We start from the raw sequence: 22,767 nt of genomic DNA on the forward strand, positions 1-22,767 counted from the left end.
AAAAAAAACTCACTCTATTAGTTGCCTCAAACAATATTGACCTTATTTTGTTCATATTTCTACAACTTTTGACAGGTCCTGGCAGAAATAGTTTGTCTCTATTCTACAAAGTGTCAGCTGGAATGGTTCAAAAAGGGGACTACAGGGTCTACTTTGAAAATGGTTCTGTCTTACAAACTGATAAGTTCTGGAAGCTGACTCAGATCTCTAGACCAGAGGCCTTGGTTCTTTTGCATTTAAGTTTATCCATGGATTGTTTGGTTTTTCCACAATATGGTGGCTAGGTGGTCAGAGTGAGCTCCCCAAGGAGAGCCAGTGGATGCTACCATTTTCTTAAGTACCAGATGGAGGGACTGGCAATATCACTTCTCTTGTATTCTATTGGTTAAGCAAATGCAAGTGGAAGGGACATAAACCCACATCTCTTGACAGTGAAAATGCCAAAAAAAAAAAAATTAAGGTGATGTTTTTAAAAGTCACACCAATGTAACCACTACCAAATTATTATAATTTAGTCTTTCAAAATTAAGACATTTAATTGCAATAAGATTACATCGTAGACTCAAAATTCTAATCAATATAATGTCCTTCACCTTTTATTTCACAGAGACTTTCTTAAAAGGTTGAATTTTATCCTACAGTTTCTAAAGGTTAGGTACCATGATAGGTACCTTAAAAATGTGGGTTTCCTCCTGAAATGTGCTTCTTTGTCCACTAAAAGTTTCTATGTATTGAAAGAACTTTGGATCCTATACCTTACTCCTCTCATCTAAAGATGATAACAGATGATAACTTTTTCACCAATTGTAAAAGTATTTCCCTACTATGTCACCCACCTAGAGCCTTATTCCAAATATATACTATTTATAAAGTTTTACACCATTTCTATGAAATAACATAGGACATGAGAGGGGATTAGAGGAGATGCATGTCTGTACATATGTAATCATCAGTAAAGCACTGAACATCTCTGGGCCAACCAAAGTTTAGACCCTATGATCAATAAAATTCTTTCAAAACAATTAGGTAAAAAATACATAAGAAATCATTCCTGTGCAAAAGTGTCATATCACATGAACAACAAAAAAGAAAACTTCTATAAGTACACTTGTCCTTTTAATACTATCACATGATCTTTTCGTGTGCCATTTCTATACTTCTAAGGCTGTGTGTGTGTGTGTGTGTGTGTGTGTGTGTGTGCTCCTACAGATGGATAGAACCAAGGGTTTTGTACATGCAACACCAGCACTCTTTCACCGAGCTACATCTCCAACCCTTTCCAAAGGTCTTCACAGCCTCTACCCAACAGCTTTGTGTAAGATTAATCAAACTTTAGACTTCAGCTGAAGAATCATGCTTTTTTTAACTTTGGAGCAGCTATTGGTTGCTTATTTTACCTATAGTTATTTGATCAATTTTAGTGTGATCTTCATACAGATAATACCAATATGTCTGATTGAGTCAACTATTGTATGTTTAGAAGAAATCTCTGTGGAAAAGATGAGATGAGTTGGATCCTAAAGAAAAGATTCATAACTGCATGTGGTGAGGAATAGAGAGTGATGCAGGGAACATGTTACAAAAAGGAAGGAAAGGGAAAGGCAAGTAAGGAAAGCTTAAGTACACATATCTGGTTAAACAGAATTAATGTGTATTGAAGAGGAGACAGAAGTATACCTGAGGGGTAAATGGAAATCAGATAATTTTCATTCTGCTTGCTTGGATAAGAAATTGGGAATCAGGACACATATTTTGAAGTAAAGAACAACTCAGGTATGGAAAAGGAAGAAATTTTGTGTTCTTAATTCAATTCATTATGGCCTACAAAATATCAACCCTAATGCACATAATTTCTGTCTACTATAACAAGTTGTTCATATCAAGAAAGCCATACATGACACAAATCTCCAAATTATTCTGTTTATCTCTCCATTGGGACCCTAAAAATGAAGGGATGCAACTAGAAATCATTGTGCATTACTTTTCACTAGCATGGATAATTTGTAATATTAAACTATATCCTCTAAATTTCAAACCTGCCATGAATGAAGGTGTTAAATATTATGAATTGTGTTAAATATTAAAGAACATGGTTGAGAAAAAAACGTTCTGCTGCATTTCACACTACCATGAATTGTGATATCCAGGCAGTTAGAAAATCAGTCCTTAAGAAATATAAACAATTTACTATTAAGAGAAAAACATTAGGGCCAGTGAGATAGCTCAGCCTGCCTAGCCAAGCTCAGGGAATAGGGTTCAATTCCCAGCACCACATGCTGTGCTGGCACTGCCCCCGGGTGTGCTGAGCCAGCCATTGAGACCGGGTGTGGTGGTGCATGCCTGTGATTTCAGTGCTGGGGAGGAAAAAAACAGGAGAATCACTACAAGTCTGAGCTGTACAGTATGAACCTGTACATAAAAAAAGAGAATAAAACATTGGCAGAGGTCAGTCTTCATGATAGTGTCTTCTCTTTATTTAGAAATTCACACTTTTTTGCCTAACATTTATGGAAATAAGATTTAGATTTTTAGATAAATTACTAATAATTGCAAAAAAAATCATTGACCTAAAGAAGGACCAATGGAATTACCTGATACTCACTGAAATAATAGGGACTCTGTGATACATAGGAGAGACCATAGGAATCTGACTAGCTGCACAATATGTGACCATATAGTCAGTTTACTATAGGGTGAGTTTATCTCCAAAACAATGCTATTTAATGAGCAGTTAGAACTAGCACAGGAGTATATGCAATATGCCCAGTACATTGCTAAATATTTCATACACATTATTCTTTTCCTTACTGTTATAAATAAAGTACAGAATTTCATTGACTTGGAAGTTGGCACATTATACTGTTTTATAATATTTTAAATGATTCATGTAATCAACATAAAGAAATAATTTTACAAACTTTTCTTGAAAATGTATTATGTGCTAGAGACAATGCTAGCCATTACATATCTACTCTGCTTAGAACTATACTAGTTGCTCTTTGGACTACAATGAAATTCTTACCTCTTTAGTTTGTATCTTTCAGTCTGATCACACCTTAACTACCAAATACACCAATTCATTTAGCCCAATCTTTGTTTCTCTGTATTTCTCAAATACTACTAAAGAAATGTTTTGTTTGAGAGTTCCTTTTTTAAAACAAGATTTTTCTCAGTCTGAAAATTATCATTTATATAACAAAGTTCTCTGCAATACTTTACCAGCCTCAAAAATCTGTGACTTTCCTTAGAAGCTTTATTCTTTCCATTAATATTTGTGCCTGATTAAACTTCAGTACAGGTGCACATCACTACAAGTCTGAGTATTTTGCATATGGATTAGTGGTATAATAATTTGCATAAAGTTGTTACACACTGCTGTAAAAATAAATGCTCAAGCAACTTTTATTTTTATCTAATCAAATCATTGCTTAATGAAAAATAACTGGCTGCTTACAGTAGTGCACTGAGCTATCCTCTAGGGAATTAGAGTATTTATAATTCACTGGTGGATCTCTACAGGCATCTGACTCCAGTACAACTAAAGTAATAGTGAAAACTAAGCCCAGCAAAACAAATTTGAACTACCCAATTCATAGGGAGATAGGTGAAGATGGACTTTATAAAAATCAGCTTATGGAACGAAGATATAAAAGAAAAATCAGAACCATCTATAGAAGTGGTATTGATAGTCATAATTAAAAGCAAGGGGAATCTTAACAATCACATTGTCACCAGTACTTGGTAAAGTAGCATGAGATGTTACAGAACAGGAAAACTTTTCCCACCTTTTGTTATGTTATTTCTGATCCATCCAGTTTTAGCCATACCATCCTCCAAAGGATAGGGTAGGGTCTAGTCACTGCACACTTCTACGTGATCCTTTTATTTTATTTTATTTTTATTTTGGCCAGCTCTGCACGCCCTGAGGGTAGGGCTGGTGCAGCAAGTGGTGCTGGGGATCAAACCGTGTTCCCCTGCACCTGCCTAAGTTTGGCTATGCAGGTGCATTAGACCACTGAGCTATCTCACCGGCCCCATGATCCATTTATTATTGTTGTATCACAGGTAGAAAAGTTATCACAAATAATAAAAGCACCACATCATAGATGCATATCACTTTACATGTTTAAATGGATCCTACATATACTGTTTCATTTATCTATCATTCATAACTTATCTATATATGAGATTTTGAAATTAATTATGATAAAATCTAAAGAGTGCAAAATAAAGCATTAAAAGGCACAGCGACTGGAAAAAGAGTAAAATATATTCATAGTATATTTATATTAATTTTATATTAATATTTGCTTTTTAAAAAGTATACTGTATAGGAGTATACAGTATGTCAATAAGTACTGACTGAATGAAATACACAACAAAGTGCCTGGCATATATATTAGGTCATTAATAAATATTTTTGAGTGAATTAACAAAAGACTAATCAAGAACAGCATATACTATTAGTCTCCTAACTAGTCTAAACAACAACTATATTTGCAACTGAAGATAAGCAATAACCATATTTGCATTAAAATGGACAAAAAGGTCCATTACTTTATGAATTTACAGGAAAATTAATCTGTTTGGTCAAATACTTCCAAGAGGACTTTGTAAAAATCAATAAATTGAGTACATTCTTTTGCTTTCCAGAATATTTTTATAATTATTCTAGAGAAAATATTTTTATAAATATTTCAAAATTGTCAGTTTATACTACTTTTTCACTCTTTTCTCTCTAAAATGGTGAATACCAAAGTGTAGTCCATTCCCATTTCCCATCCATCTTATTAGTCTCATGGTCTACCATTTCTTGACCCTAGTCACCAATCTTATTGCGTACTTGCCTCATTCAGTATCCTAAATTCTAGTTGTCAGCATACAGCTCACCCCATCCCGGGGACCTTGCCTTGTCATGTGGTCAGATCTGCTTGTTATCTGCTTGCAGGTGGGCGTTAATGAGACCAGTGGTCTTTGCTTGCTTCCTGCACAGGCTTGGATTCCTTTGCTTAGTTTTCTAGTTCACTCCTGTAGCTCTGACCCTGTAGGCCAGTGGTGCTGAACCTATGACATGGTGCCACAGCAGGCTGTTTATTATCAATGAAAGCTCTAAAACATTCACCATTATCTTATGAATATGTGCCTTGGGTATAAAGAGACAGCAGACAAAAGAGTGCCATGGTTTAGTACAATTTAAACACTGGGGGAAAAAAGCACACTTTCCACGAAAGGAAGTTTGTAAAGTTATTTGTATATGAAAGACTTTGCATACATACTGTGTTTGCTCAAGTTTTCTTTTTCCCACTATTTTTAAGACCAATGAAGCAAACAGTAGGATCCTTTTGCCCTTCAGGCTAAAGAAAAGCTCCAAGAGAGACTATTAAATTTCCAAAAGGCTCGGGGAAGTATCAAATGACCATAGAAACTCCTGCAGTTCTAAAATTTTATGCTGTGTGACCTTAAAGCATCTGAAGTTTCCTTGAATTAATGATAATTTTTACATTTTAAAGTGGTAATTATTACCATATAAGCCAAACTGTTTACTTTCTCTCCATTACTCCACTGTGGCTTTCAACCAGAGGGAGGTAAACACGGAGCTTAAAAAGCATTCTTTAAAAGGCTCTCTAAACCAATTTCAATTATGTTTGTAGAAGAATAATAAAAATGTGGGGAAAAAAGATATTGAAACTAAAATCAGAAGAGATAACAAAAGTCTCTGAAGCAAACAAGTGGCCTCTAGGAGGTATTATAAGAGCAATAACTTTGAAAAATATGTTACTGTAGATTTAAGACCACTGAGAAGAGGCACCTAGAGTAAACATAACTCTTGAAAAGGAGAGAAAATGCACACATCTCATTACATTTCATAGTCAACTAAGTCTTCTAATGAACCATGTTAGCTTCTGGTCAGCCTTTAGAATTGAACTCAAGCATAATTCTAAGCAGAAAGTAATTTATTTGTCTATATTGGTATAAAAATTATAAGCAGAATAACTGCCTGATTTGAAGTAGGTCTTCTGTATTCACAAAAGACACTACAACTGTCATTGAAATGTGTTATTACATATTTTTGAAATTGCATATTTTTTGAACTTCAGCTGTTAACTTTTCCGTTTCCTACTTGATGTTGAAATAAAAAAGTAAAACTTAACACTTGATTCTGCAGCCATACCAAAAAATGTTTCCATCCTACTAGTATGGTTCTATTATTACAAGATAAAGATGGTGCAAGAAACAGTTAAGCAGAGGGCCAGGGAGATAGCTCAGTAGAATAAGCACTTTCCTGGCAAGCACAACGGCCTGAGTTCAATCCCCGGATCCACCAAAAAAAAATTTTTTTAACATCAACAATTTTCAGTTAAAATACTGACTGTACTTTTTGAAATATTGAGAACTGAACCTGAGTAGGTGCCTTTGGAATACGTATTATTGCTCAAAATCTCTAAGGAGTGAATGACTTGATTTCCTATAAAAACTGACTGTATTTTCTGACCATGGATAGGGCACTGTTTAGGCACTTTGTGACACATTTTTAAATATTATTAAATGTATATTTATTGAGTGCCTACTACAGTGAGCCTAGCATTACTGTAGAACTGTAAACACCATAAATGAAAGGCTGAGATCCTTGCCCTTGATTCATTTACAATTAGCCAAGGAAACATAAAAAAGTTCTGTTTATCAACATACTCAATCTTTAGTGAAGTGTAAAGATTATCCAAGAGGCCTTCTACTGCCTCTTCTTTATGCCAATAAAGTTACCTGTAGTTATTTACTTCAGAATACATCTTACACATAAGGTCAATGAGCCTGAGGAAGTACTGTAACAGTAAGCACTTCCAAACGCTTATGAAGCAAGAAAAATGTTTTTGAAAAAATAGTCAACCCTTCTTTGGTCTCATCAAATATGAACATAACTCATCATTGCCAACATTATTCTGGCAATAAACAGATTTTGTGGTTATCAGGTTCAGGAGTTTTGCTTCAGTATTTAATCAAACAAAACTGCCAGTAAATTGCTCTGTCTTCTCATGCAGCCTGCATATTGTGCTGTACCTATAATTTAATCCAGAGATCTGTATTTAGTGATAGAAAAAATGGAAAAACTCAGAAAAAAATGAGAAAGTTTCCTTTTATTGCTCCTCAGCAATTGATTTAGTTGATCAAAATAGCTGTGCAAAGTACCATGAATTTTAAGTTTATAAGAATCTCACTATTTATTTACCATATTACTTCCTTTTAAGAAAGTGATTTTTTCCTTCCCTGAATTTCATAATTGATGTGTCTGGCTACATTACTTGAAGGTTACCCTCATAACAAAATAATTTAGTCATCATGTTTTAAATATTAAGTCATTTTACTGATTATCAATGTGGAAACAACAGAAATGAAAAGTTATGTTTTATTTTGTTTGCTTTGTAGTTAATATCTCCTTTACTTATTATAATCAAAATGGAATATGGTTATGCTACAAAGGAAAATGTAAGATTTAATTACAAATGTAAAAAGGTTATAAATGGTACAAATAAAAATGCAGTAGATGTAAGTAAAAATGAATATAGATGCTAGTGGCAATCGGCCCATTTCATATCTCACTACATATTTTCGTTTAAATAAAATAGTTAAGTGGCTTATATAGCTAAAGGAGGTAGTCATTTATTTTAAAAAAGAGATCATTAATTCAAATGCAAATATTTATCACTCTGTGCCATAAATGACTTCATTAAAATTTGAGACAAAACTGAATTTTTTCCAAAATGAATCATTTTCCCATTGTTTTATATTATATTAAAGTATCAGAGATGATTTGTCTCCCTTCTTAGACTTGTTGGCAGTTTATAGCCCAACTCTTATTCTGCCCACTACTCTTAATCTGTCAACTACAGACTTATAAACAAACATTTAAATGCTCTAGAGGAATTCCAATTCATAAAACTTTCAATGGAAAATTATTTTCAACAAAGTAAAAAAGATGTTAGTAGTGTAATGAAGCCTGCCCCTAATCAGTTTGATAAGTTGGAGTGCAAGTGTTGTTTTTTGAGATAGGGTCTATAGATCCCAGGCACAACTGAAACTCTTGGGTTCCAGTGATCCTCCTTCTTCAACTTGCCAAGGAGCTGAGACTACAGGCTCGTGCCACTATGCCCTGCTCCTATGTGAGAGTCTATGTTGACCTTCATAAAAAGAAATACACTACTGAGAAGGCAGATACATGTGAGATAAGTAAAATGAGCTTTTCAGGAAACCTGGGAAATCCACTTTGGGACATACTGATATCAAACCCAATCTTCATAAAGACCTGATTGCTACAGAGTGGTACACAAGGTCATCTCACTAGCCACTGGAGTTTTATAACCCTAGATTCCCCACTGCAGATGTCTACATTAACACAAGGTTTGAAAAGAGAAGCAGATGGCTGGGAAACTCTTACTGAGATTCTCCAATGATTTCCAAAGGTAGAACAGCTAGTAGATTTTATATATAAATGATGCTCACCATATGGTAAAGCATGATTGAATATTTTATATAAAAATCATATCTTTACAGTTCTATTGAATAAAGTCAAGGCCAGTTAAAGGAAAGTTGAATTTCTAAAATGAACAATGAACTAAGATTAGAGCTTTATAAAGTTGAAGAAAATAAAAGGAAAGACAGAAAGAATATGTGTGAGTGTGTGTGTCTGGATCAGCCAGTCCTTTGGGCGGGGTTGGCATGGCATGTGGTGTTGTGTGGTGAAACACGGTTCCTATGCTTGCCTAAGCTTGCCTAAGCTTGCCTAAACAGGTGCTCTAGACCGCTGAGCAATCTTGCTGGTCCCGGGAATGTTTTTATAATACCAAAACCCTTAATTTCCCACATACAAATGCTAATTCTGTTAAAATTAATGTTATTATATTGAAAATGTACTTAAAGGAGATAAATTTAATACACTTTAAAGCATAGTAAAGATAATGTGCAGTACATATTAATGGAGACAGCAAAAAACTTTATAGTGTCATAATTTTAGTCCCCAAAGAACTGGAAATCATTACAATATATCTCACTTGATATTTCACATGAAATTAGCTTTTTGAAACTAGAGTCCCCAGATTCTGTTCAACAAATCAAATGCATTGTCTACGTAACGACATTGTTACTTAACAAGTGACCAAACCACTCAAGTCACAGAACCCTGATGGTCTGTAGCCTTAAACAAAGCTCCTCAAAGACAATGTTTATGTCACTATGATAGGCAACAATAGATAAATAATAATGTGAATATGCCAGGTCTTACTGATCCTGGCAGAGAAAAATATAAGTGCCTAAAACAGACTGTTTATTATCTATTTCCTCTTGATAGTTTCTAATAAATTACTACTTTTATCCACTCCTTAGAATACTTGCAGCGAAAGGATGAAACAGGACAGTACAAAGCCACCTCCTCTAGCCATGTTTAATCATTAGTTATGATAAGAGAAAGGTTCACTATGCTATATTACCTAATTAGATAAATCATGCTATAAAACACTGGCTGGGCCTCTCAATCTGAGAAAGCCCATCAATGAACATTCAAGTACCCAAGATAGAAAAAATTAAGGGTGTAACATCATAATTAAATGATTATTATTGACTATAGATTTAGAGGTAGGATAAAAGACATATAAATTATTACAAGCAGCAGTGTAGTTTAAATTTTGGTCCATGATAGCTCAGTGGACTAAAACACCAGCTTAGGCAGAGCACAGCAGCCAGGGTTCAATTGCTGGTGTGCTATACTGGCCCTACCCCCCAGGCGTGCTGAGACAGTGATTGAGACTGGGCATGGTGGTGGGCACCTGTAATCCCAGCACTTGGGTGGTTGAAAACAGGAGGACCACTATGAGTCTAATCTGTGTAGTGAGACCCTGTACCCCCTGTAGACCTTGTCTTAAATATATAAAAAAAGAAAATAAAAGGAGCCGGGGAGATGGCTCAGTAGGATAAGCGCTTGACTGGCAAACACAAGGATCTGAGTACAATCCCCGGTTCCGCAAAAATAAATAAATAAATAATTAAATAAATAAAATATAAATAAATAAATAAATTTTGGTCTATGGAAAATATTCACATAATTTTCTTTCTTCATATCTTTTACTCTTCAAGACAAGAACAGCCTCTCTATGGACCCTCTCTCTTCCACATACAAATTTTGAGCTTCTTCAAATGTCAGAATCTCTGAGTAACATCATTGGTTGGTTCTTACATTTTAGAGTCACTTGAGACTTAAAAATTCTTATTTGCCCAGGCCACAACCTGTGTCTAATGAAAACAATTTAAGGGAGTGGATATGAGTCTGGGCATGAGAACTTTTGAAACTATCCAGGTGTTTATAATATGTTTGAGAATCACTGGGTTACTTTTTAGGAAAACATACTCCGAATTTTAAAAATTGGTATTTTCTTTTCACAAACACATCTGCCATGTAAAGCAAAGTAAGAAAGAAGCTAGCTTTCCTTTCCAGGAGATTTTCAGTGAACCTCTTTTTAGTCTTATCACCTGATAAGCCACTTGTCACTACTGAATTCAACATATGAAAAGGTTTGCTCTCTGAGGACAGATACTTCACAGAGTTATAGCATTGCACAAATAGTGCGAGGTTAGAGTAATATAATAATTTCTTCTTCTGGCTTCTCCTCCCTGGTAATATTACTGCTTCCTCTTACAACTCATCTTAAACAGAGTGACTAAAAAGCTCCTAACCCCAGCACACAACTGTGTGCATTGAATGGAATGTCATTTTTGATGTTACATACAGATTTCCAGTCCTGGGTCTTAAATTCATCTGTCAGTTTATATCATGCCCACCCAATTAGCTATATTTCTTTCTCACCATTTCTTTTCCTGCCTTTAAATAGTCATGTTTTTCTTTCTGAGGTTAATGATACAGCAGTTCTGTGCCAGTATGAACTAGGAATATCAGTTTATCTGAGATTCTATGTTGTCTAGCAGAATTAAATGTCTACAATATTGTCTCATGAAATATTTCAAGTATACATGAAAGTTGAAATGATTCTAGGATGACAGTCACCTAAAATCTGCCATTATCATGCAATTGTACTTTATCACACAAGTGCAGAGAGCTATCCCTTCTCTATCTATTAGCCTATCATATTTTTGGAAACATTTCAAAGGAAGTCCAGCACAATGACTAATGCCACCCTCTTTTACTCTCAAAAGTATCTTGGTTTTGGCAACAAATCCTTCATAAATTCTTGGGAATTGAAACAACCTTAGTCCCAAAACAAATATGGCATACGTGTGTATGTGTGTATGTGTGTGTCTGTGAATATTTATGTAGATGGTTTTTAGCATTGTGCAAGCATTCAAACAAAAATATGAGTGCATTTTAATATTCATCTGAAAGTTCAAGTAAATTATGAAACAAAAATTTAAGTGACCAAATAGCTGACCAATCTTTTCCTGTTAAAGCAAACTAGATTAGAACAAAGAGAATGCAGAACACATCTCAATAATCTATTTATGAGAAAGCAACACTTGTGCTCAGTCTTAAAGGGTAAGAAGAAAGTCAGATTTGTAGACAGGCAGGGGAAAAGTACCTAGGATAGGAAGAGAGAAAAACATGAGCAATGATGCCATGTAGAAGAACAAGGACAAGGCTGTCAAAAAGAACAAGAGAACAAGCTAAGGGATTTATGAATACACACACTCTGCATACTTCCAAACAATATTAAAAAATCTCCTTACCCTTACTTCAGAGTCAATAAGCATCTCACTGGATGAAAGGCCAAGTCCTGACAAGTCTTGAATGTCTGTCCTGCCAGATGTTACCATAGAGCAATGTGCGCAGTAACTGTCATCTAGTCACTACTTCTAGTATGGCTTTTGTTCTCAGCCAGCCTGATTTTCTTGTTTGAGGAAATGTTAAGACAGATTCAAGCCTCAAGCCAGAATAATACAGATCTGAGAAAGCTATAATGACTTCCCCCCTTTTTCTGCTTTCTTGGAAGCTTATCAGTTGGGTTATGAATTGCACCAAACATACCTATATGCATGAACAACAACTCATTTCAGCAGTATAAAATCAATAGTCATTGAATCTGCTACAAAACAGAATCTCTGCATTCCAATTTACAATATATTGTGCTTGCATATGCATATTGCTTTCAGCTGACAGCAGTCTATTCTTATTGTCTTATTAGAATTTTTAACTACAATGTGAAAGTCTTTTACTGTGGTTTCATAATACAGCTCAAACCATATTATGACACACACTTTGATTTTATATGGACTGGAACTGGTTTAAACTGAGACTGACTCTTACTGACATGAAACGTAAATGAAATAGTTTTGAATGAAGTGAACTGTGTTCCAACATAAAGACCTCCTTGTTGCTCTTTTGAAGATCTCTGCAATTTCTGATATACCTGAAACACTGCTTGGTTCTTGACTGCCTACTTGCAAGGAATCAAACATTTAGAGAACTTTTTGGTTCCACCAAACTTGAAGTTGACTTCTGACCTCTTAGTTTCCATCTATCACTTACAACCCCCCATTGTTTGGTGCACTTCCAAGTTCATTTTCTATGTCTATGCTAACACATTTTTGGGTAAAGATTACTAACATCACAAACACCACAACCACTAGCATGATTGTGGCATTCCTGAAGGAGCTTCAGGATCTTGGCAAAACTTTGATTCAAATTTGAGGTTACTTATTTATATTTGAGCAAAGTTTAATCCATCTTGAAGAACAAAACATTATCTTCTAACGCTTTAAAAAGTCACATTTGGGGGGGTAAGGTGGGAATGAGGGGTAAAAACAAAGTCACGTTTGCTTTTGTTTTTGTGACTTTTTATGAGAGAGAGATAGAGACAGATAGAGAAACAGAGAGACAGAAAGACAGAGACAAACACCAGGAAACTCAGATCAGATCAGAGCCTAGAACTTCATAATGGCTTTGAGGTGGATATAGTATCTCATTCTCATATCTTTAAAATACACTTGTATTTTAACTGAGTAAAACTCAAGAAAAGAATTTCACGGAGTAGGTGTTTCTTAGTGTTTCTGATTGTTTAAAATAGTGAAATCAAATTTTGAATAGACATTTTAATCAGTCAGAAATGTTTACCAAGCAAGATTAAAAATGGCTGAGTTAAACACAGCACCACAATACATCTCAGGCCTGCAGGCCATGAGGTCTAAAGGAGATAGCAGCAAGTTAGGTTGCACACAAGGTCACAAACGTGAAGAACTGTTGAAGCAAATGCGGCATGTCATTTTTGAAGAACGCACCATATCATTGACTGGGCATGCCCAGAAAGAAAGACAGGGCAGACAGCATTTGCACAACAAAAAGTATGTATGGAAATAAAACGGGTCCCAGTTGTGCTGCACTATTGCCTCTCCTTGACAACTGGACTCCAATACTACAGGCCCTGGAAAGAAAACTCTCACAAACAGAGGGGAATGTTTTTCTTACTGATTTCTTTGTTTCTTCTTTGCTCTTTATTGGTATTTTTATTTTTCTTATTTGTAGTTTTGTTACTTTTACCAAATGATAGTGAAATAATTTTATTCTTTTTGTTTTATTTTAATTATTTATTTGATGCTACGTGGTTTCTCGGCTGGCAAAGCATATGGTACTGGGGATCAAACCTGGATCTTTGAGATTGGCAGGCAGAAGTTTAGACTACTGAACTATCCTCTCTAGCCTTATTTTGTTCTTTAGAATTTTATCTCACTTTTCCTCCCCCCACCAGCAAAAATCATGTTTCTTTCAGCACACTCAAAAGTTTGAATTTTTCTCTCGATACAGAGCAACTGTTCTGTACACATAGAATACTTTTTGTTAATATACAACTTCTCTGCCTTATCTACCATGCAATGCATAGGAATTTGAAGAGTACTATTGGGGCAAGTGTACATGAACAGAAAATATCACAATTTCAAGTGTCAAATCTTGCTCCAAAAAACTCTGTGTAGGATGTTCAGATCAGTTTTACTTCTCAGTGAAGATGCTGTAACATCATCTGATGATCAGTCTACCTCAGCACGAGAATTAGCATATACCAAGTTGGAGGACTAGGTATAAAACATTGGAAGTACTGTTTTTGCAAATGGCAGAATAAATAATTCCAAGTTAGTCTGTGTTTATACTCTGAACAAAATAATGTGAATAAACCTGTGCGGGCAAATGTATAGGAGGAAAATAGGAAACAATAAAAAATTCAAAAGGATAACAAAAATAAAAATGTACAAATAATGAAAACTTTTTATTGTTCTGGACATGTGGCTCCTTTCCTCAGGCTTGTGTTAAGCAGCACAGCTCTTGCCAGGCATGAGGCAGCAGTCTGGGCCATAGCACTGCTGGGTATTGAGGAGCTCTGCTTATAAAGGGAGCAAGCTTACAGGGTGAGCTTCCATTCCTGTGTGGCTCAGACTGAAACTAACTTTTAATCACAGGAGGTGAGTCTGGATCAGCAGACCTTGCCTCTCACTAGGGGTTACCCCAGGTGGCTCTCCCACTGCTGGAAGTCTCCCATATCTGTCTTCTCATCCACTCTGAGAACCTGGCACTGAGAAGTAACCACAGGACTCTTCTGGGACTCAGGTTTCAACACCCATTCCTTTCGTTCGCTGGCATCCCCACTAGTTTCTGCTCTGCACGATTTTGTCCTCTTGCACTTGTACTGCAGTCACTCACCAGCTGTTGACTATGGAGAGCTGCTGGGAAAGCAGGATCTCCATTCTTTCTGCTGCCTGCGACTATCCAAGATTCCCCTGGTCCTGGTGCAGGTCTCTGTTTCTCTGTGAGCAGAAAAGTTGTTACATTCACTTTGCCTCCCAGCTGCCAGCTGCACAGCAGCTGTCTTCAGTACCATGTGGTCTCTTGTCTATGGTGGTGTCTAATTCTTCTGTATCACTTAATCATATTTTCATCTCCTCTGTCAGTTCTCCATGGTTCCCATGTACCCTCTATTTATTTCAGTTCCTCTCTGAGCTATTGTTTTCCACATTGTAGGTACTTTGTCCTGTAGGACATGAATTGCTGGCACTCATGGCTTCAGCATTTTTCTCCTCCTGTCTCCTTTCTTTTTCTTAACAAAATCAAACAGCACAATCATATATTCTTCTGCAGTTCTTTACAAATCATCACTGAGTGTCAGGACTTTTGCATGGTCAACAATTTCATTTATGTTACACCTCTGAGCTTCTCAGTTGTATCATCACCTCAATTCTTCTCCTCCTCTTCTCCCACAGCACATGGAGGAAGGCTGGTTTCATGTAGGAATGGTGGGAGCGGTGTCTCACTCCTGGATACAAAGACATTTTCTTTGTCTTTGTCCTTTCTATTTTGCTTTTCCTTTTCTTTCTTTCCTGTACCACTGTCACTATTCTCAGGTGGGATTATGAGAATGAAGGTATAGTTTATGATGTATGTCAAGTAAGTCTAAATGGATACAAGCTTTAAAAGAAATATTATTTGCTTCTTCAAATTCCTAAGCAGATCTGTTTCAAAATTCTCATGTTCAAGACAAAGTCTCTTTTTTGGCAGTACCAGGGATCAAACCCAGGACCTTATGCTTGCCAGGTAAGCACTTATTCTGAGCTATCTCCCTGGCCCCAAAATTTTTAATAAATCCATCCAACATGTCTTGCTGCCTCATGAGATCCATTGACAATATAACAGTCATTCTTTATAGCAAACTGTGTTTGTGCTCCCAGTTCATAAAGTATTTGGCCAGATATGTGTAGGATATCAATTAATCACCCTTGCAATGTCTACTATTTTGACTGTAACTCTCTTGAGTCCAGTTCCTTTTCCCTCACCTTGTCATTCAATTGGATCACCTTGCAGTGATAGAACTGGTCGGAAAATCTGTGGTTGACATTAACAGTCATTTTTGGTTTATTACTGATTTTATCAATAAAATGAGAACTTTGATTACAACTTTTGGGCACCTTCAGTATGAAGAAGGGATGACATAAATGACTGCAAGAATTCTCAGTCTCTGGTACACAAAAAAATCGCCACTGATGCTGTAAGCTTCTAGCTTACAGTCTATGTTTCTCAAATATAGGTACTGTAGCTGTGCAGCAGCTCATTTTCATGAAATAAAGACATCAGATAAATACAGCTTGCTGAGGCCTGAGAGGAAGAGGTGCTGCAAACTGAGTTCAGAGTGGCATGGTGGGCAGCAAGCGAAGGGGCAGCCAAGCGGGTACCACAGGGCAGTGGAAAGGCCTGTTCCAGCAACCTCTACACCCACACTGGCAGGGCCAAGCCTCACAATCTGATAGGGACACGGCACAGCTCTGGGGTCTCAGGGGGTTGCTGTACATTGAGGACTCATGGATGGAGCTCTTGCAGCACACGGCTGGAGTGTGGGCCATTGCCAACCACACACTTACCTTTAACTCACTTTTCTGCCATCTTTTTCTTTCTTTTTCAGTTTTTATTTTCCCTTCTCTTACACTCTCTAAGTTCATCATTATTAATATCAAATTATTAATTTCAGCTATTGGTTGATTATAAGCTATTATTGCTGAGTTCTTTTCTACATTTTTTAAGACAAAATCTCTTTATGTACTCCAAGGTGGCCTCAAATTTGTGTGAATAGTAAACACTGAAGTTAGTAAACATTTATTAAGTAATTAGAAATACTTATTATGTAAAACAGTAACATTAATAATTAAATTATGTTATGTTATGATTTGACATGTATCCCCCTACCTGAAAGTTACATGTTGAAGACAACATGTCTAGTGCTTCTTAAAGTGAAATTATTTTTATGGAAATAGGTTACACAAGTAGTTAGTTAAGATAATGTCAGTGCATCTTAGATTGGGTTGATCTGTTTTAGTTACTTTTCTTATTGCTGATACAAAATATCCAACACTCAAAATTAAAAGAGGAAAAGTTTATTTGACACATGGTTACAGAGGTTTGGTCCAGCTTTCAGCTTCAAGGCAGGGTGGCTTGGTAGAGGAGCATCATAGAGGTGAATGGTTCATGGCACCCACAAGATAGCAAAAGAAACAAAAAAGCCCAAGGATCCAGCCTCTTTCTGTCCCTTATATTGTGTGCAGTCTACCTGCCCTAGGGTGAGTATAGCACTCACAACATCAGTCTTAGCCAAAACTATGTCTAATCAATTATTGGTGTGATTTACTAATTACATACCCTCAGCTCTGACATCACACACTCAAGATTCAGTCACTTCTGAAAAATGTACATCTAAGACTGCGTGAGGCTTTAGGGAAAATCAAGATATAAAGCATAATAGTCCCTAAACTAATATGAGAGTGTCCTTAAAAAAGGATAAAATTGGTTATACACATAGAAACACACATGTACACACAACAGACAATGCCATGTGATGGTTATAGATATATACCATATAATGTGTCGTGGTAATTACAATAAATTTGGAGAAGGACTAGGCACAGGTCCTTCCCTAGAGCCTGCAGAGAAAGAAGGACCCTGCAGACACCTTGAACTTAAAGACTAAAGGCTGAGACTAAAAATCTTCAAATCTGCATTTTGAAAGTTGAGGAATAGTAACAAATAGCGTACATAAAATGTTTACATCCAAATCAGTAAAAGGAATTGTAAAAATTTAATCCATTTACAAATAAAGCAGGAAGACAGAAAAAGAAGCAAAGAAAAAGAATGATAAACAGGACAAGATACAATGGGACAAATAATAAGAATATATAATTAAGCTCAAAATATGAAAGATCAAATTTATAATAAAGATATAGAAGCTTATGTTGAAGTATAAAAATTAACCATAGCTTATTTAACAAGAACAACACAAAACATAATACCGAAGAGTCAAAATTAATGATTGCAAAGCAATGAGGCAAGCACAAAGGAAAAGAAACCTGGCATTACAATGGGAATATAAGAAAATTATTTAACACAAAAAACATTAGCAATAAGAAACACCACTACTTAATGGTAAAGGGCAAAACTCAGTTGAAAGATACATTTTAGAAAAAATTAGCCTCAAATACATAACACAAGACTTCAAAGAAATACTAGGAAACCTTAATAGATTCACATTTACCTTTCAAGATTTTTATGTACCTCTTAAATAATCAATAGAATAAGCAGTAAAAAGAAACATTAGTATAGAAATATAGTGGACCATTGAAATTTCCAGAGTATATATTCCTGAAGCAATTGTGAAAAAAACTGAATTTCAGATATAGTCAGAAAAATGCCCATATGCAGCTATTTTTATAACCCTAAATATGCTGTTTCTTATAGCTATCTAATTTAATTTTAAAAAATGTCTTAATAAAGGCTTAAACATGCAAGCTATTTTGGTAGCATCTTAGGGATCCTAGGGCTTTGAAAAGAACAAAATTGAGAACACTTGTTATGGTTTGTGTCTAAATGTCCTCTCAAAGCCTCTCACAGTCTTAGAGGTGGGCTAAATGTAGTTTGTCATTAATTTGTGGTCCAATTCTGGGATTATGGATGTGAGTGGTACACTAGCCTTAGGGTGGGTAGCCTGCATTCAACACACAGGACAGAAAGAGCCTTGCTCTTACTCCCTTTTGTGTGCTGCTTTTGCTGTCTCCCATTGTATAAACTGTTGCCCCTCTACCATGTGCCACCCTATCTTAGAGCCAGCCAACTATGGACTGAAACCTTCCCTTTTAAATTTGGGTATTAAATATTGTGTCTCAGCAACAAGAGAAAAACAATTAAGAAAGTACTCAAGATAGCTATGTGCTCTACAGCAATCTGTTATGATATGGGAATGCTGGTACATCTGCTGGACATGGGTTACAGGGCAGCAGCCAATCAGCAGTATGAAGAAATGAATAATACACCTAGATTGGCTATTTACAAGCCTCCTGAAAAAAAATTCACAGGATATTTGTGATTTCCATGAAATTGTGAGGGTTTCCACAAACAATTATTACGTAAGTTCTGAGGAAAAAATCCACAAATGAGTAAGACTATGACCTCTGAACCATGACTTTGTATGGGTGTACTGTAGAACAAATTTTATCTAATGCACATAAATAGTACTCTGGGCTTACTAATTAGATAAAATGCTTTTCAATTTTCATTTATACATGAAGTATTACTAGGTTTGTAAATCTTTGAAAGTTCCTCAAATGTCTAGAAATAAACAACTTTTGCTGAATATACTGCAATAAAGTCGAAACCAATTTAGAAATGGCAAAAAGTATAAAAGGTTTGAAATTTAAAAATAGGGTCTCCTTGATAGCTAAGAGGACTAAAGCACCTGCTTAGGCAGAATGCAATAGCTGGGATTCAATCCACAGCACGCTGTGCAGGCCCTGCCCCTGCCCCCGGGATGCACTGAGATGGTGATTGAGACTGTGCATGATGTCACTCCTATAATCTCAGCTCTTGGGAAGCTGAACACAGGTGGATCTTTACAGATCTACATAGTGAGCTCAGATCTACATAGTGAGCCCCTGTACACCCTGTAGACCCTGTCCTAAAATACAAAAAAAAAAATTGGGGCTGGGAATATAGCTCAGTGACACAGCGCCTGTCTGACAAGTGCAAAGTCCTGAGCATTATTCCCAGTCAAAAAAAAATCTTACATGCCATTAAGAAAAAATCATATGGAAATTTAAAAAATACTTAGAATTGAACAAAAGAATAACACCATACTATAAAACAAATAGAATTTCCTTAAATGAATGCTTAGAGAAAAAAATTCAGCACCAAATAAATGTTTAAAAGAAGTTGGAAGGATGCCATGTTTGATGACCCAGAGAAGCCTAGGTACCCCACAGATCTTGTCCCTTGCTTCTGGGGCCTCCATGGCACAGGGAAATAGAGACAACACCAGATGACTGACCTGATAAAAGAATAGAACCACATCCAAGAGGAGAGTGTCACTTCAGGTCACAAGTTTTTACCCTTCCACAAAAAAACGGGTTGAGATATGGCCTCAGGAAATGGCGTTAGAGTGTGCGAAACCTAAACAACAAACTCCTGGGATCCTCTGTGATGCACAGGATCAGACCAAAAAGAGCATAGGGCCTGTGTTCAGTTGTGAGAGGGTAGGTTTCAGGGTATAATTATCAGAGGGGTGGTTCAGAAGACAGTTCTGAGTCCATTGGTATGTTTGAGTTCTGATACTATTACCAACATCTAGCAGAAACTAGTGGCCTCATACACAGTGACCCAATTGTCTTCACTAAAACCATATTCTTCTTTGTTCTTGTAAGAGTTCCTAATACTAGTTCTATCCAGTTGACATTTGATTTCAGAGTTATCACCAAATTTATTACAACAGCTAATGTAACACAGTAGTGGGTAACAATTGGCCCTCTCTATATACCAAAATCTGAATATCCTGGACTCATAAATAATAAAGAAGTGGATACACACAGAGAAGCATGGGAAAGCAAGCCAACAGAACACCCCCAAGGTCTCTCATGTCAGATCAAGAAAAGAGAAATACAAAGAAAAGCAAATACCAGGCAGTCAAACTCAATGAAAAGATTATACAAAAGATGAAGGAACCTGAGTTTAAAGAGGAAATCAACCAAAAGTTTATGGAGATATTACTCAAAGTGCCAATATGGATTTGGGAGAAATAAGTAAAAAATGGATGAGCTGATCAAAACTGTTTAAAACATGAATGGCAAATTCAACAAAGATATAGAATACTCAAATAGGTATCATATAGAAATACTTGAATATATAGAATTTATAAATTCCAAAAATAGTCATTTGAAGTAATATGAAGACAAGGTGTCTGAAATTGAGGATGAAGTGGTAATGAAGAAATATCAAAAAAAGCATGCACAGAAATGAAAGAACAAAAAAAGCCCATATAGCACATAACTGATGACACTAAGAAAATCAACCTAAGCTATCTGGAATTAGAGAAAAGCTTGAAGATAACACAGATGGAATTATTAATATGTTTTTTTTTAACATTTAGTGTGTGTGTGTGTGTGTGTGTGTGTGGTGCCAGTTCAGCCCACCAGGGGGCGCGGTTGGCTGGCATGTGGTGCTGGGGGATCGAACAGCGGTCCCTGTGCTTTGCTTAGCTTAGCTTGTTCCAAGTAGGTGCTTTAGACCACTGAGCCATCTCTCCAGCCCCTGGAATTATTAATATGTTTACAGAAATCATAGCATAAAACGTCCCAAATATATGGAAAGAGTTCAATATACATGTAGTGAGGCTTCTAGAGAACCAAGCAAGTCTGTTAAAAACAGAAGCTCACTAAGGCATATCCTTATTAAATTCCCATACATCCAATAAAAACAAAATTTTAAAAGCTGTCAGAAAACTGAAAAAATCACATATGAAGATTCACCCACAAGAATATAAAAGATTTCTCAACACAAACTTTGGAGGCCAGAAGATCTGGGAGTGAAGTATTTCAAACCCTAAGAGCAAATAACTTTCAACCAAGATGGACATACTTAGCAAAGATTTCCTTCTAAAAAGATGGAGAAATAAGGACATTTCATGGAGGGAAAGAAAAATCCAACCAAAAGGTATATGAATATTAAACTGGCACTCCAGAAAATATTCCAAGAATATCCTAGACAGGAATAACAAAACAGTTTAAAACTCAGATGAAATGAAAATACCAGGCAAGGTCAATGAATAAACAGCAATAACAAATGACAGGAACAGAAAAACAAAGGAGTAATCAACAGGACAAGAATGCAGTGAATGTGAATGTTCAACTCATCTAAGCAATATCCCTGTTAACGACCTCAACTCTCCAGTTAAAACCCGCAGATTGGCAGATTGAATATTTTTAAAAATAATCCAGCAATCTCGTGCATTCGCAAAATTATATAATGCAAAAATGCATTCATGGCCTAAAAATCAAGGGATAGAAAAATAGTTCAAGCACCAGGACTCCCAAAACAAGTACATATAGCAATTTTAATTGCAAACATGATAAACATCCAGCTAAAACTGATGAGAAGAGACAAAGACAGTCACTTCATGCTAAAGGAACAATCTAACAAGGAGAAATAATGCTTATAACTATATACCAAATATTGTAGCACTTATCTTCTTAAAGCAAACACTTAGAAACATAAAATATTGCATAAGCATTAACAAAACTAGTGAGTGATCTTAACACTCCACCTTTGCAAAGAAATAAACTAAACAACAAATCAATAAAAGAGCTCAGAGATGAATCACACCCTTGAAAAGGAGAACTTAATAGGCATTTACAGAATACTTCACATCATTGCAACAGAGTATACATTCTTTTAAGCAACTCATGGTATTTTCTACAAAATAGAACACATACTAGTCCACAAAACCTGCTTAAATAAATGCAAATGAATCAAAATCACCCCAAGTGACCACTATGCCATGAAAATGGAAATTACCTCCTGAAGAAATCAAGGAAAAGGTAGAAACACCAAATTAATAATACACTCGTAAAGAACCAGTGGATCACAGAAGACATAAAGTAGATTTAAAAAAAAAAAAAACATTTACACTGTAATTACAATGTAGGTACAATTGCTGGAACCTCTGTGGCACTAGGAAAGCATGCCTAAGAGGGAAGTTCTCTGCAATCAATGCTCACATTAAGAGAACATGATTCAAATAAATAACCTTGTGAGGAAATTTAACATACCTTAAAAAACAAGCCAGGCTCAATGAGGGAAACAGAGCAGAAAACAATGAAATTGAGACTAAAAATCAATCAATCAACAAATTAAAGAGGTGGCTCTTCAAAAGAATAAAGAAAACAGATAAACCCTTAACCAAACTTACAAAAAGCAAGAGAAAA

At 35.9% G+C, this 22,767-nt stretch overlaps 1 protein-coding gene and 1 pseudogene across 2 annotated transcripts in view; both read right to left on the reverse strand.

Annotated features, from left to right (window-relative positions):
* The window catches only part of Il1rapl2 (interleukin 1 receptor accessory protein like 2), a 1,644,749-nt gene that overhangs the window by 1,399,319 nt on the left and 222,663 nt on the right, over positions 1-22,767 (reverse strand). The window lies entirely within an intron of this gene.
* Positions 15,036-15,882, reverse strand: LOC105740998 (annotated as a pseudogene).

The sequence above is a fragment of the Octodon degus genome, unplaced genomic scaffold (genome assembly GCF_000260255.1).
Source record: "Octodon degus isolate 3935 unplaced genomic scaffold, OctDeg1.0 scaffold00259, whole genome shotgun sequence".
Lineage (NCBI taxonomy): Eukaryota > Metazoa > Chordata > Mammalia > Rodentia > Octodontidae > Octodon > Octodon degus.